Source organism: Marmota marmota, unplaced genomic scaffold (genome assembly GCF_001458135.2).
Source record: "Marmota marmota marmota unplaced genomic scaffold, marMar, whole genome shotgun sequence".
Taxonomy (NCBI): Eukaryota; Metazoa; Chordata; class Mammalia; order Rodentia; family Sciuridae; genus Marmota; species Marmota marmota.
The window spans coordinates 4,649,818-4,667,563 of NW_026000093.1; the positions used below are offsets into that span (position 1 = coordinate 4,649,818).

Consider the following 17,746-nt stretch of genomic DNA (forward strand, 5'->3'; position numbering starts at 1 on the left):
GCTGGGAAACTAAAAGAAATAGAACTGAAAATATAACAACTTCTAGATCAATAAATATGAATGGAAATGTACGAAATGTTAGTAAGACTGCACCCTCTAAGTGCTGAGACTTTGTTTTAGGTTTCATTGCTAATATTCAACTTTTCAGTATAAGACAACAGTAGCAAGTAAAGAAAACCTATATCTCCCTGAAATATGCCTCTTTGACATAAATACTTTTGAGATGTAGGTATATGAGAAGAGCATTGCGAAAGGGCTATCTTAACTATTCTCTCACCTGTACAAGCTATTAAAAATTCCTGGGAGATAGACCCCTTCCCAGTACCAACACAAGAAAATAACCAGTGACTTCAAATTGATACTGAAATTGATCCATGTAAACTACCTGAAATAACCCTACTCTTCCACTAGGTTTACACAACATATCTCATACTAATGCCCCAGGAATTTACTACCCCTAACCCAGAACCCTTTGCCTTGTCATTTCTTTACAATGTTTATCATTCTTTGTCTAAAAAAAGTATAAGAGTTTCCTGCTTTGACCATTCCTTTGGATCTTTATCTCTTGTGAATATCCCCCATGTATTTATAAAAAATTAATAAAGCTTACATATTTTTTATCCACTAATCTGGCTTGTGTTAATTTGATTCCTAGACCCAGTGGAATATCCAAATTAAGGACTAAGAGGGGCAGAGATGTCTATAGCCACTCCTACACAAGTAGGCATTCATTTTACATGAAACGAGCACACTAGTTTAAAGGCATAAATGATTCATCTGCTGAAGAGATACCTACCAGATCATATCTCCTACTGAAAATGGAAAGGGAAAAGAAAGCAAGGAGATTTCAAAAATTGTCCATTTCCTTCTGACTCTAGTGGAACATGCATACATATATTCACATACACATGCACATGAGTACACACACACACACATACACACACTGCAAGGGTCTTCCATTAACAGCCACATTCAAATATAAAGATGACTAAGTAGTTACGAAATGATTTTTGAATAAAACTCCACCATTTTGAAATTCCCTGCTTCTTTTTGGCTGCCAAGTTGCGACTGCCTGTTGAGTCATTGTGCAACAAAAATGGTCTTCTGAGCCCCAGGTGCTGTCTCTCTACACAAGCTGCCAATCACCCGGGCTCTCCACATGGCAACAGCAGGTCTGAAGCTAAAGGGCAAAGACACCAGCGATTACCAAAGCAGAGAATGGGCCAGAAATAGGAAACACAAACAAAGCAAAGTCCAAAAGGCGAGGGCTTACAACCTGGAAGTCAGCAGGTGTTGGTATTTAGGAGAAAGTCCCTTTCCCTAGACTTCAGTAAACTAAACAGGAAAGGTTTTGAATAAAACGTGCCTGACAGATCGACGAGGGGCAGAATTGAGATGAAGCTATAATTGTAGAACCAAATACCCCAGAATTGCTACTGCATTTCTTTGGAAAATCTTATCTATCCGCCTTTAAAGTAAAGGGTACAGTAATTTCCAAATATGGCCAACTGCTAATATTTTAGTTCCTTTTGCTCAGTTCACTAAGTGAGTTCTCTACTGACATCTCCTGAAGATGCACATCCTGATGGGAAGACATCTGTTAAAGGTCAGTGCCTACAGCCTCCTCCAGGGAAGAGCAGATCTAGAGAGAGAGAAATCTGAAATCAGGAAGCTGCTGCTCCATATGGGAACTGGTCATTCCAAAAAAGACAGCAGAGTACAGGGGTTAAAATTTGGTGCTCTGGACTCATGCAGACTCAAGTTTCAATTCCAGACCCAGGACTAACTCCCTTGCCTGCAGAGAGAGAGAAAAATAATAATACCTTTCCCTAAACAAATCTAGACCTTAACGTTTACACAAAGGATGTTGGTGGTTCTTATTCAAAGTACTAAAAATTTTCTTTTTTTTTAATTCTGATTTTTTATACATGATGGCTGAATGCAATTCATTTCATATTATACTACAGAGCACAATTTTTCAAGACACTGGTTGTACACAAAATATTTTCACACCATTTGTGTCTTACACATGTATTTAGGGTAAGGATGTCTAACTCATTCCACCATCATTCCTACCCTCTTGCCCTCTCCTGTCCCCTTTGCTCTATTTAAAGTTCCTCTGTTCCTCCCATGCCCCACGCCCCACACATAATCACCATTATGCATCTGCACCCTCATATCAAAGAAAACATTTGGCCTTTGATTTGGGGGAATTGGCTTGCTTCACTTAGCATTATATTCTCCAACTCCATCCATTTACCTGCAAATGCCAAGATTTTATTATCTTTTAATGCTGAGTAATGTTCCATTGTGTATATACACCAAAGTTTCCCTATCCATTCATCTACTGAAGGGCATCTAGGTTGGTTCCATAATTTAGCTATTGTGAATTGTGCTGCCATAAACATTGATATGGCTGTGTCCCTGTAGTATGCTGTTTTTAAGTCCTTTGGGTATAGACCAAGCAGTGAAATAGCTGGGTCAAAATGGTGATTCCATTCCCAGCTTTCCAAGGAATCTCCATACTGCTTTCCAGTTTGGCTGCACCAATTTGCAGTCCCACCAGCAATATATAAGTGTGCCTTTTCCCCCACATCTGCACCAACACTTACTGTTGTTTGAGTTCTTAATAGCTGCCTTTCTGACTGGAGTGAGATGAAATCTTAGAGTCGTTTGGATTTGCATTTCTCTAATTGCTAGAGATGTTGAACATTTTTTCATATATTTGTTGATTGATTGCATCACCTTCTGAGAAGTGTCTGTTCAGTTCCTTCGCCCATTTATTGATTGGGTTATTTGGGGTTTTTTGGTGTTAAGGTTTTTGAGTGTTTTATATATCCTAGAGATTAGTTCCCTATCTGATGTGCTTGTAGTAAAGATTTGCTCCCACTCTGTAGGCTCTCTATCCACCTCACTGATGGTTTATTTTGCTGAGAAGAAGCTTTTCAGCTTAAATCCATCCCATTTATTGATTTTGGGTTTTAATTCTTGAGCTACAAGGAGTTTTATTAAGAAATTTGGGGCCTAATCTGACATGATGGAGATTTGGGCCTACTTTTTCTTCTATTAGGTTCTAGCATTTTTTTACCTGGGAAAATACTCGAGTATTTCTTGTGTGTTTCAGAAAATGATTCAGAACAAGGAAGTATAGTCTGGAACATATGATCTGTAATATGATCAGATTTTGATTTGAAAATCTATTTGCATTTTTAAGGGAACACTTAAATACAAAGTTCTGCACACAATGAAAACTTTTAATAAAATCTGTCATGGAACTGAAAGTAATAGCTAAAGACATGATGGCGTAGAGTCAATTTTTTATAGATATCCCCAAGGAAGTTTTCACAAATAACCTCTACTCCTACAGGAGTTAAAAACTCTCAATATTTTTCAGGTGGAAAATAAAGAATGTTTTAAATTCACAACAGTATAATTTATTTTTAGAGGTATTGTAGGTACTCTATGGCATTTCTCTTATTGTCTTTCCTGTTTCTATTTTCTTGTAATTCCATATATTACAAAAGCCACACGCATTGGGTAACCATGGTATCTGCATATTTCCAGTTGAGACTTTCTTACAACTCAGCCATTTATAGTCACACAAATAGTTTCTTCTTGCAATTGAAAAAATTACTTTTGTGTATTTCCTCAGGAAAATATATTGTTCTTTTGGTAAGCTGCAAAAGAAATGGAAATTAGATTGCTGAATGGCAATACAGTTGACCACTTTAAGAGTTTAGTAATAGACTGATTTATGAGTTATACTTTCCATATATTACCAATATGCTGTGAAAATTTTTGAAAGTACTTTGCTACCTTGCTAACTTCACCTTTCAAAAAATTGGCAGGAACATACATCAAGTACATCTATATTCAAATGGATTATATTAATATTATATACAAATTTTCTCTACTTCCAAGCATGAGGATATATTCCAAATATGCACACCTCACAAACTTGCTACTAATCTATAGGTTTTAGAACAATGTTTGATTGCTTTACAATACTAAACAAACACATATTGTGTATAATGTAAGTGAAAAATAGCAAAACTTGATAGTCTAAAACTACAGAGCATTTAAAAAGATGTTACTAATTGCCTACCTATGCTGGTGCAGTTAAAATCTTGTTGAGAAAAATAGAGCACATCATATAAAAATGATATTGCAAAAGTCTCTGTGTGTGCGTTAGTGGGTGCCTGTATAAAATGAATAAATTAGTGCCCCAGATTCAACTTTGGAGAATACAGGAGGCAGAATTCTAAGATGCCCCATTCCAGGATTTATTCCACAAGGATGGGATTTTGAATAGAATGAGATATCCTGCACATGACTATGATACCTTGCATACATAAAAATTAACACATAATTTAATCAAACTACTTAATCAAAGAGATTAACCAAAGAGATTTTTTCTGGGTAGTCCTGATTGAATCCCAGGAAATTTTAATATAAGAAGAGAGTTTTCTCTACTTCTGGCAGAAGGGGCAGTCAGAGACACTCAGAGCTTAAGAAGGATTTGGTGGGCCTTGACTGGCTTTCAAGATAAAGGGAAAACTACCAGGACCATAGCAAGGCCTGCAGCAGATAAGAATCACCCTCAACACTAGCCAGGAAGGGAGCAGGAGTCTCTGTAGAACTGCAGAAACTGACGCCTGCCAAAAACCTAAACCAACCTGGAGGCAGATGCCTCCCCAGGGCTTCCAGGTAGCAGCCCAGGCACAGACACCCTAATAAGAGCCTGCCAGACTTCAGGTCCACAGAGCTCTGAGCAAACAAATGAGCTTTGTAATGAGCCGCTATATTTGTTATGCTACAATAGAAAGCTAGTCCAAAGGGGTATTTTCTGTAGTTTCAAATTATGAAATGCCCAGCAATATAGCAATAACAATCTGTGTTTTAATCTTGTGGTAATGTCAGATCACCTGAAATGATATTATTATTATCATTATAACATGGTAACACTCAGGACGTAAAAGCATAATAAAAAGTGACCACATAACAATTAAGATAATAACCATGAATAGCGAGAGGAACAAGTGTCAGTAGAAACAGTTCTGAATGAGGACTTAGGGAACCAGGTTTCCATCCTGGCTATCCTGCTCAATGGTCAATACATAGCCCATCTGGGCTTCAGTTCTCTACAAAATGAGTTAATTGTTCTAAATTGTTTCTAATAATTCATAAAGACAAAACCAAGTCTCAGTGCTCTAAAAGAACCTGAGCCAGAACCCTCTGCCTCTGTCTCACCAAACTCAGCTCATCTAATCGCCAAACAGAAAGCAAACTCTAAGGAGCGAGGGCACTTTAACATCCCCATCCTCCTGGGGAGACAAAAGGAGATTGTTGCCTAACCCCTGATATGTGCCTATTCAAAACTTGCTCTGCTCAATAGAAACTTTCTCATATTTCTTTAATAAGAGGTAAAAGATTTCTGACTTTTCCTGGTTTGAAATGTCAATTATCAGTTATTATTGTGCTATATTTTTGAAACTTTACTACTTAAAGCACTCTCCCTTGTCCTCCCTCCCTAGCCATATCTTCTAGGACCAAAAGGCTCCACCCTGGAGCTGAAGAAAGTTATTCTCCAAGGCAGAGAGAAAGTAAGGACTCAGGGCCCAGCTTATTTGCATGTGATGCCCAGCTTCTCCTCTGAACAAGTCTATTGTTGCCCAACTTTGTAGCACCTCTGTGTCCCCAGGGAATTGTAATAGCACAGCAAGGACTGTTAAAAGATTAAAATTTATACAAAGCATTTACAAGAATTTGCAGAAGTGTTCAATAAGCTGTTCTTCTTATTGTTCCAGGCTGTTTTGCCCTCATTCTGTAAACTGTGTATTTGTGCATACGTGTGTGTGCGCGCGCGGGTCTCACTGTGTATGCCTATGTTTATTTGGCAAGTAATTAACATCAGTATTTAATCATGTAATCTGCCCTCCTCCCCTGATACAGAAGGTGATAGACGACATTTTCTCTTTCACTGGGATGGTTCACAGCACCCAGCAGACTTAGGGCTCACTAAGAGGTCATAAGTGCTCTTTAAATGGTGAATGACACATGCCCCACCCTGTGGTTGTATTTCTTTGGTTCTTACACATTTTTTTTCTTCCTTTCGCCTTTTGAAAAAAAAAATCTGCACAGAGTATGCTTACAGTATTTGAAGCTAGCAATTAAGATAAATCCACACAGGTAGAATATTTCCCTTTTCTTTGCCAGAATGCTGTTAATCCCAGAAGAATAAAGTTAGCCAGAAATGAGTCTGAAGATCCTATAACCCCAGACACTGTGTGAAGGAGAACTGCTGTCCACACTTAGCAATTCAGGGTTTGCCTCTTGGGGCACCTGCTGGACCCAGGCCTTAAGGAAAAAATGAATCTGACCCAAAAATGGAGAGAAAATACAGTAAGTCAGATCCTTTTTTGTTTGTTTTTTTCCCACTTGAGCCATGAGGGAAGTATTTATTACCAAAAATTGTTTTGGTAACATTGCTTTGAATGTAGCATTTTCACATTTCTACTGAAAATGGTATTCTTGACCTGATCATTTTATGTTACACCACAGAAATTGGTACTTTGGTTCATACAGGCTGCTATGGCTCTGCTGAATAGAAATAGTATTTTTCTTTCTTTCTTCTTTTATTTATTTTTGCTTCTTTGTCTCTTTTTGTGATGTTGGAAATCAAACCCAGGGCCTTACAGATGGTAGGCAAGTGCTCTACCACTGAGCTACATCTCAGCCCCAGAAATAGTATATTCTAAAACAAACTATCACACACAACAATAAAGAGTATAAATATAATTGCCAACATTAAAAAAGTCAAATGAAAAGTGGTGATTAGAAGCTCCTTCTACCTTATTATGTCTTTCCGATACATATAAATTTTGCTTTTCTCATAGTGGACTCAGCATTATTAAAATCAGATCTGGAAGCCTGTGCAGTGGCCCATGCCTGTAATTCCAGCAGCTCCAGAGGTGGAGACAGAGGATCTTGAGTTCAAAGCCAGCCTCAGCAAAAGCGAGGAGCTAAGCAACTTGGTGAGATCCTGTCTCTAAGTAAAATACAAAATAGGGCTGGGGATGTGGCTCAGTGGTTGAGTGTCCCTGATTCAATCCCTAGTATCCTCCTCCCCAAAAAATCAGATTCGACCCAGGAAATAAAAGGGCTCTAGAGTTACTAGTTGGAAAGTCACAGCTGAGGGATTGTTTCAAACCCAAATCTGTAGTCAGTCAAGATAAAGCAGTCATACACACACACACACACACACACACACACACACACCACAGACTAGGGTTTGAACTCAGGGGCACTAGACCACTGAGCCACACTCCCAGCCCTATATTGTATTTTATTTAGAGACAGGTCTCACTGAGTTGGTTAGTGCCTCACTATTGCTGAGGCTGGCTTTGAACTCATGATCCTCCTGCCTCAGCCTCCCGATCAGCTGGGATTACAGGCGTGCACCACCATGCCCAGCTCATTTATATTTGATTATCATCATTATATCCATTAACTTTTGTTTAATCAATAAGACTATTTAAATCATAACCCACTTGAATCAAAGTGTGAAATATTATATATCAAGAAATTTGTAATGTTTTGAACAACCAACAATAAAAAATTTAAAAAAAAAAACAGATATGTTTAGGACCTCATCATACTGAGCCATGTATTACAGTTTTAGCACATTGGAAAAGGTTTTGGCAATCTTCCTACATGTAGCAACCTCTCTAAGATTGAAGGCCTGGGTTAAAAAGTAAGTGGGGCTGGGGTTGTGACTCAGTGGTGGAATGCTCATGTAACATATGCAGGGCCCTGGGTTTGATCCCCAGCATCACATAAAAATGGATAAATAAGATAAAGATATTAGGTCCAACTACAACTAAAAAATAAATATTTTTTAAAAAGTGAAAAAAAAAATAAAGTTTAATGAATAATTAAATAATGGGTTTAAATTATTTAATTCTTTAAGTAATTATCATGAAAAGTTGTTTTCCATGTTTAAGACAACCTTGAATTCTGGGAGATATAAAGATAATAAAATATAGTCAATAGAAAGCTGAAAAATTACCAAAGGTACCCAAGAATGCAGCTACATGGTAGAAAAAGAACATTTCCTTTGGTTAGATACACAAGTTCCAGGTTACTGTGCTTACATAATTTGCTTAACTTCTGTTTCCAGTGATAAAGCCTGCTCTATCAGAAATTGTTAGAATTTTTAGAAAAGACAAAACAAGTTAAGGGGGAAAAAATGACATGTGATGTTAAAATATTACTCTCATAAATTATGTAGCACCTATGTGACTTCTAAACACCATCCCCATCAAATATTTATAAACACAAATATTAGATTAATCCTAAAGCTAATTCCAAGAAGCCAAATCACACTAACTCAGTCATTTTACAACCACCTGTATGGACTCCTTAGAGAGTCACTTAAATTGAAAATCAGTATAAAATATAAACATAATAATTTCTTTTTTTTTAATTTTTATTGTTGGTTGTTCAAAACATTACATAGTTCTTGATATATCATATTTCACACTTTGATTCAAGTGGGTTATAAACTCCCATTTTTACCCCGTATACAGATTGCAGAATCACATCGGTTACACATCCATTGATTTACATATTGCCATACTAGTGTCTGTTGTATTCTGCTGCCTGAGGATAGGAAAGGCAGCACAATAATTTCTGATAGAGAAAAATCTATTTTTTTAGAATGAAAATGTCAGGCTCCAAATTTCATGAAGTGGGTCTGGAAGGATAACAAAAAGAAAAGTAAAAATTCTGATCAGAACATGGTAGCACATGATTAGAATTCCGAAAAGAAAAACAAAGTTGATAAGTTGGAAAGAACAAAGTTGCAAGTTATAGTCACACAAAAGAAAAAGGGAAAAAAATTAAAAAAAAAACCCAGCATTGACATAATTTCCTAGCCAAAGCAAAATAATTGCCTCTCTTTAAAATATTTATTGAAAATAGATTTTTTTAATACCCTGAGGGAAGAAATCGTGATCTGGAATTCTATTGCTCTCTTCTTCCCTATAATCAGACTTGCTAAACAACTAATCAAAGGTTTAAAGGTAAAAAACAAAAGGTAAAAAAAAAAAAAAAGGATTTAAAGGTTTTTCTTTGCATATTCTGTAGTCTTTGAGCCTTCCCAAAATAATGAGCAGATTAGGATTTCATTGTAGTGAGCCAGAAATAAGGTCTTTTACAGCCAAATTTCTGTCATGAAGTTACTTAGCTTTTCATCCTTGTGACCAAAATGCCCGACAAGAACAACTTAGAGAAGAAAAGATTTCTTTGGTCTTATAGTCACAGAAGTTCCAGTTCATGGTCAGCTGGCTCCATTGCTCTGGGCCTAAGGTGAAGCAGAACATCATGCTGCAAGGGCTCAGATCACAGCAGCTGAGAGGCAGAGAGAGACGGGAAGGAGCCAGAGAGAGACGGGAAGGAGCCAGAGAGAAGATAAATCTCTCCAATCTATTCAGCCATCAATGAATTAATTCATTGATAAGGTCAAAGCCTCCATGATCCAATCACTTCCCCAAAGCCCTACCTTTGAAAACATGAGACTTCAGGGGACATTTTAGATCCAAACCTTAACAGGAAGCAATACCTCTGAAAACCTAAAAGAAAATTTGATTTTAAATATAGTTTTACTTTTTACACTAAAAATGTGCTAATCACCATCATCAAATTACCTAAATTAATGAGACAATATTTTAAATTTACTTTGGATAATATTTTAAAAAAGAACACTTAAATTGTACTTACTGAACACCAGCCACTCTTCTAATAGTTTCCTCCCTACCCATGTGTCTGTAGCTACCTATCTATGAAAATATGCAATTCAAGATAATCTTCAGTGATTTTTTTATTCTTTCCAGTTCATGGTTATAAAAACTATTGCTCTGGTATATTTAGCAAACTATGCTGTACCTCGATTCATTTTCTGAAACCTCCTTCATTAAATAGGGTATGAAGGTAGCAATAGCCCGCAGTCCATGGTATTGAGATTCCCATTTTGGCTCACCAGCAGAGACCCTTCTCTCTTCACTTTTTTATGTGCATTCTTCACAAAACCACTGTTTCCCTTATCTTCTCTCAATATTTTCCCCAGATGGATAAATACTCTGCTCAGAACCTCCAAACAAACTTTCCAGCTTTCCATCTTCAGTTTTTGCTGGATATCACCAGATAAATGTGTTTTCAGTGATACTGACAAATGTTGAAAGTAGCCCATGCAAAAAAAAAAAAAGAAAGAAAAGTAAATATTATAAAAGCCAGATTTTCCTTATGTACCAAAGAGGCAATTTCTATTTTGAGAAATGTCCAGTATAAATACCCAAATCAGTAAACCCAGCAAATATAAATAAAACTTCATGTAAAAGGCAATCACTTTGTCATTATGAACTGCAGAGGCAATTTTGGTTATCAAAAAGTTGAATGGTGTTGGATGCAATGGTGCACACCTGTAATCCCAGTGGCTCAGAAGGCTGAGACAGGAGGATTGCAAGTTTGAGGTCAGCCTGGAAACTTAACAAGACTCTCAGCAACTTAGGGAGACCTTGTCTCAAAATAAAATAAAAATAAATAAATAGAAAATAAAGGGTTGGGGATGTAGCTTAGTGGTAAAGTACCTCTGGGTTCAATGCCCATGACCCCATCATCACCACCAAAAAGAAATTAAATGGTGAGCAATGGCAGAAAGAATAAAAGCTGTTATCATTCAGGCCATGTCCACTAAACAACTTAAGCTTTTTGTCATGGGGTGGCCTTGTGACACATATTTTGAATCTATATTTTCTCACAATAGAGATTAACAAACTTACAAAATCACATTTAATAAGTTCCTCAGAATCAAGAAAGCATATCTATTTGAACTAATACATTTGATTTTTATAATAATAATGGCATATTTTCATGAAAAGAATAAATCATGAACCATATCTAAAATCATAAGCTGATTATACATGTAGGAGTTTTAACACACTAAATTTCTTCATGATTTGCTTCCAATGATTCTGGGTAAGTTTGAAAAAGTCCCTAGTGGTTAATATACTTGGAAAAAATAAGTAAGATTTAATATGCAATTAGCTATTTTTAACTATTTGTGTATGATCCTTCAATTTATTCATAATTCTTTAACAATTTCAAGCTATTTGCATTAGCCAATTATGTTCCTATCATCAGTGAGTAGGTCAACTGCTTTACTCAAGTCCACCAATTCAGATGCTAATCTCTTCCTGAAACACCCACACAAACACATCCAGAAATAGTTCTTAACCAGCTACCATTTTGCTTAATTAGTTATAGTTAAGTATATGGTTAAACTGTGGTTCTTTTTTAAATATTTATTTAGTCATAGATGAACACACAGTATCTTTATTTATTTTTATGTGGTGCTGAGGATTGAACCCAGTGCCTCACATATGCAAGGCAAGCACTTTACCACTGAGCTACAGCCTCAGCCCCTTAAACTGTGGTTCTACATTAAAAAAAAAAAAAATGAAGCCAACTGATAAGACAGTCAACAGATCTGATTTGAAATATATAATGATCCATTCAGGGTACATTCCAATATCCCCTGTGAATGTCTGAAACCACAGATAATATCAAACTTTATACAATCCTAGTGACTGATGGATGGATAGTGTATACTGTGTAGATACTCTGGACAAAGTAGCCTGGAGTATGACATTTCAAGATTTCGTCACAGTGCTCAGAGGTGTGATGTAAAACTTAGGAATTATTTATATCTGGAATTTTGACTTAATATTTTTGGACCATGGTTGACTGTGGGTAATTGAAACTGTGGAAAGTGAAACTGAGATAGGTGAGTGGGAGAAAAAGGAAAAATAAATTAAAAAATTTTGGAATCTTGTGGGAAAATAAAAACTCTTAAAATTCTTTTATAAATAAGTAACTTATAAACTGCAGAGCCATTATTGTGGCAAGACTATATGTAATAAGTTTGTTTATTGGTAACCACTGGGTTCATGTAGAGAGAAAAGTGATTTAAAACCTGGGTACCCATAGACAGGGAAATGATCTGAACTATTGGGCCAGAAATATTTGTGTGTACTATGGCGACTGTGCTATTTCAATCCCCACCTGTTTGCTTGTTTGTTCATTCTAAACTGAAAATGTAAAAATAAGCATGGATTTGAAAACCACACTGTGTCTTTCCCTGTAAGGGGGTCTCACACTCTGTGTTGAGGTGCCACACCTTTGCTGGTCTTAAATAAATCTCTGCTTGTGCCTCACCTTCTAATGTTTCCTAGAATTCTTCTCTGTGGCAAGCATTAAGAATTTGCCCTAGGGCTGGAGTTGTGGCTTAGTGATAGTAGAGCACGTGCCTGGCATGAATGAGGCACTGGGTTTTATCCTCAGGAAGGAAGGAAGGAAGGAAGGAAGGAAGGAAGGAAGGAAGGAAGGTGTTGCGACCATCTACAACTAAATATATATATATATATATATATATATATATATATATATTTAAAAAAAGAACCTGCCCGAGCCAAATTGATGTCCCCTTCTTTTTGGAGGGAAAGGGGGGACCTCTGTATTTGAATATAGAATGAACTAAACTTATAGATGTAGGTGTGAGGTAAAGGGAAAGATAAGAATAACTCTGAAGTTATAGGCCAAGTAACTGACAGGATAAAAAGTACTATAGGCTGATATGAAGGAACTTATAATAAAGAACATTTTGGTTAAAAATATAAATCAAGTTTGATTTCAAACGTACTTAATGCAAGACCCCCATTGGCTCTTACACAGTGAAATAACATCAAAGCTCAAAGAAGTCATAGTGAGAAACAGAGTCCAAGGGGACTGGTTATTCTCACATCAAAAGTCAGCATAGATAAGCATATACATATGGAAGTATATTTCTTAATAATACAGAGGGCTGAATACTGACTGAGCCTTGAGGCAGCTTTAAACCTAGGAAGAGAAGAGAAATCCAGGCAAGGGAAACAAGAGGAGCCAGAAATTAAGGAAAGAGGGGTGATATGGAAATAAATTATAACTTTCCCACCACCCTCCACAAAATTCCTACGCTGAAGCTCCAACCCCACATAAGACTATATTTGGAGATTTTGGAGATAGAGTGTTTGAAGAGGTAATTAAGTATGAACCATTAATTTGATTAAGGGGACTAATCCAGTCACCTTAATACATGTGAGGAACTCACTGGGACTGGTGTTTTTAACAGAAGAGGAAAGGGCACCAGGATGTGTGCACACACAGTAGAAAAAAAAAATCCATCTGCAAGCCAAGGAGAGAGGCTTCAGAAGAGGCCAAACTTGCCTACCCCTTGATTCTAATCTTCCAGCCTCCCAGATGGTAAGAATATTGTTGTTTAAGCTTCTGACTGATACCAGTGGTAGCTCAGAACTCAGTTAAAGAAAAGTATGTCAAAAGCAAGGGATTGACCACCTGTGTCAAATATCACTGATCAGTCAAGTGGGATAAACATGGAAGAATGGCTACTTTCCCTATGGACACTGGTTACCTTGAAGAGAGTATTGTTGTTGCTCTTGTTGTTTTTTGGTTGTGGGGTTTTTGATTGATTTTTTACTGTGCTAGTGATCAAACCCAGGACCTCATGTGTGCTAGGCAAGCACTCTACCACTGAGCTACATCCCCAGCCCTACCACACACAAACACCAACAAAAAGCAAATGGTGCAGAAGTGTTGCAAACTGACTGGAGTAGGTTTGAGAGAGAAAGGAAAGAAAGCTCATGCATATCTAGAGGAGAGCAGAGTAATAGCCGGTGGCTAGGAAGAGAGACCTATGGGGTGAGAGAAGTGTATTTCTTAATAATACAGAGATTATAGAATACCTCTTTGTGTGAAAGGTACAATAGAAAAGGCCATATTGATGACAGATAGGAAACACCTCAAACAGATAGAAAACCATCTCAAGAGTCTGCCAGGGCTTTGGAAGGGAAGGACTATGATCCAGGGCACCTAAGACAGTTCTCTAAGAATAGCAGGTGGGAAGATAGGTAATATATTAATGCTGGCACATTTGAAAACATGGATTCATTGTAAAAATGATGTAATAAACTTTTAAGAGAATTGCATGTTCATGGGTCTTTTCACCATTTTGGAACTTCCTTTTTGGAATTATGAGGAGGCCTCCTGCTATAATCAGGGTCTCTAAATTCAGAGTAGCATAAATTAAGACCAAGACAAATGAGACTCTAAGGAGAACTTCCTGCCCAAGTATTAAGTTCCTGCCTTAAAGCTAAGAAATATTTGGTCATGCTTATTAGAGAAGGGCTTTGCATAGGGTTTTTATGAGCCATATTCCCCTGAAGCCCACCCTAGATACCTCTATTTTTATCTAGTACAAAATTGCCAATTCATGACAGTAGTTGGGCCAAGGAGGTGACTGAAGGAAAAACAGTAATAGGAATTTGTCAGGGAAGATGAGGGATTATAGTCACACTAATAAAAAATTTTACCATTTTGTTTCTGGAGCTCCCACAAACCTAGTTTGTGATCAACTAAACTGTTTGCAAGTCTTTTAGAAAAAACAGAGTAGTTCTTTATCTGTGTAATGTAGAAAAATATTACAGTCATCATTTTATAGATGCAGAAGGTAAAATCTCTCCAAGTTACATGGAGACTATTGCATATGAGGAGTGGGATGAAGAAGTGGCTGGGAGCACACACTCTGAAGCCAGAGAACCTGGATTCAGGTTAGGCTCTACCACGGAAACTCACTGCAGCATTTACCAAGTTAGCCAGCTTCTCGTCTACAAATTCCTCAGCTATAAAATAGGGATCATGGGAGTGCTTCATAGGGTTTATTAAACGACTAAACAGATGAAAAGCACTCGGAACAGTGTTCTCCATAATATGATTTCATTTATTTTTATTATTATTTATTGTTATATATTAGATCCTACTAGACATAGAACAGCAACTCCACAATATGAGTTCTTTCTTTCACCTTTTTTTTGACTATTTTTTTTATATCAAGAGCAGCACTCTAAAAATATTTAATATTTGACTCTTAGATGGCACGATATCTTAGGCTTCATATAATGTTTCCTTTTATAGTGTTAATTTCCAAAGTCCAAAGTCTTTTCTATATATTATTCTTCCTTTTGCAACTCTGAATTAGAATATCTTTAAATATATGCTACTTTTATAATACAACTACTTTTATGATACCATTAGATAATTTCTACTATCACTAATAAATAATAATAATAATAATAATAATAATAAGCATTTACCTTTCTTTAGTAGGCTGAATAATGGGTATCCAGATCCTAATTACTGGAATCTGTAAATATTATCTGACAAGGGAAACAGAACCTTCAGGGATGTGATTAAATTAAGGACCTCATGGTAGGAGGTTATCTTGTGTTATCTAAGGGGTCCCTAAATCCAATCCTATGTGTCTTTATAAGAGAGAGACAGAAAGAGATCACATAGTCACAGAGGAGCAGGCAGTTTGAGGAGGAACATTGAAGCAGACATGGGAGTTATATGGTCCCACAGGAAAGCAACACCAAGCAGTGCCAGTGGCTACCAGATGCTAAAAGAAGCAAATAATAGCTCCCCCAGAGCCTCCAGGAGGGCTGCAGCCCTCCCAACACCTTCAGTTCAGACTTCTGGCCCCTAGAACTGTGAGAAAATTTATTTTTATTTATTTTATTATACATTTTTATTAGGTTTTCATTGGTGCATTATAGTTATGCATAATGATGGAGTCCATTGCATTCATACATGCACAAATAACATATTGCACCAACACACAACATTTAGATGCAGGCATTGACTTCCTTAATAAACTCCTAAAGCTCAAGAAATAAACCAAGAATCAATAAATGTTGTGACATCAAATTGAAGAGCTTCTGCAGAGCAAAGTAAACAAGAGAGTGAAAAGTGAGCTACAGATATGGGAGGAAAATCTTTGTCAGCTTCTTTTCTGACAGAGGATTAATCAGAAAATATTCTTTAAAAACTCAGAAAATTTAACATCAATGAAAATAGAATAATAACCTCATCAACTTATGGGAAAATGAACTAAATTTCCCCTTGATTTAAAACCTCAAGGTTTTAGTAACACTTTACAGCATCCCTAAAAAACTAATATACATTTTTTAAATTCCATACACTGTGTTTTACATGTATTATTTTGTTTAATCATTGTGTTAATTCCATGAACTAGGATTACCCTCTTTTATAAGTACAGAAACTTGCATCACACAGCTAATAAAAAACAGAGCTAGAACTGTCACCCAGGGAGATGATTCCAAAGCTATCATTATGCTTATACTTTTATTGTTATAGTGACTTCATGTGTTTTTTAAAAATGTTTTATTATGCATAAAAATTAGTATGTCAAAAATCACATTTAATAATATATAATTTTAAAATTATGAATGAGTAAGGATTCCAAATTCAAGTCAGGGCTGACACACCTTGGTATGAACAAACTCTTCCTACTTATATGCTGTGGCTTTCTTTTTCTTCTGGTAGCTAGGATGCAAAAGTGAAGAATAATTAATAATATAGAAAACAATTAATATAAGTTCAACCATCTAATCTACAATTTTTGAAGAATTTTTAAATAAAAAAATGTCAGCAAAATGCCTATGCCCCCAAACAATCCTGTAGAAAAAAGAAAGCTCTTTGGATGAGAATTGTGTGTTCAATTCTTCAGACAAGGTACATTGAAGTAAAACAACATGGCAGCCAGCAGTTGAAGTGACAAGACAGAGCCCAGTGTTTTAGTCAGTTATTTCGCTGCTGTGACTAAAGAATCTGGCCAGAACAATTTTAGGGGAGGAAAAGTTTATTTGAGGGCTCACAGTTTCAGAGGTCTCAGTCCCTAGAAGGCCAGCTCCATTCCACAGCACTAGAGGTGAGCCTGAACATCATGGTGGGAGAGTGTGGTGGAGGGGAGCAGCTTATATGGTAATCAGAAAGCAGAAAGAGAGTCTCCACTCTCCAGGTACAAAATATATACCCCACACCCCAGTTCCCACCTCCTCCAACCACACCCTACCATTTTAGTTACCACTCAGTTAATTCCCATCTAGGGATTAAATCATTGATTGGGTTAAGACTCTTACAACCCAATCATTTCTCCTCTGAACCTTCTTGCATTGTCTCACATGTGAGTTTTGGGGGGACACCTCACATCCAAACCCTAACATCCAGCATTGGTATAATCATTTCTTCCCATTTACCTGAAAGCAACCTATTACATGAAACAGGGGAATTTGCCAATAGCATTATGCCTGGGATGGGACTTGAAATCTTGAAATATGTTCTATATTTTAACCTATAAATTTAACAATATTCCTTATAAATTTTCCCTGTTGCCATATCTTTTTTTTCTGTTAGAAATAACTGAATTTCTAATGCTTAGAGAAGACATAATCCCTGAGCCCTATCAATGAAGAAACTATGATCCCAGAAGTAAATAATTTACCCAAGGCCATATATTTAGTCATTGTAAAGCTTTTGCCATAATATTTCACATATAACATGTATATGATAAATAATAAATAGTGTTTAAATTTTTTCAAATTTTTTACTAAGTAATATATTTAGTACTGTGATATTGTATATGTTGTTGTTATTGATTTCTTTTCACCAATTTAGTTTTTTAACTTTTTTATTTTATTTTTGTTGGTGCCTAATAATTATGCAGAATAGAGCATTTCATTTCTATTTTTAAATTTTTGACTAAATATTTCACAGC

The 17,746-nt window shown here is 36.4% G+C and overlaps 1 protein-coding gene and 1 long non-coding RNA gene across 3 annotated transcripts in view; one reads left to right on the forward strand and one right to left on the reverse strand.

Annotated features, from left to right (window-relative positions):
* Nucleotides 1-17,746, reverse strand: part of Pxdnl (peroxidasin like) — a 488,149-nt gene that overhangs the window by 306,317 nt on the left and 164,086 nt on the right. The gene's annotated exons all lie outside the window — the stretch shown is intronic.
* LOC125610546 overlaps nt 1,044-17,746 on the forward strand; it is a 33,923-nt gene continuing 17,220 nt past the window's right edge. The window contains exons 1-2 of the long non-coding RNA XR_007340531.1: nt 1,044-1,606; nt 6,217-6,402. This is a non-coding gene — a long non-coding RNA (uncharacterized LOC125610546). The remainder of the gene's footprint in view (nt 1,607-6,216; nt 6,403-17,746) is intronic.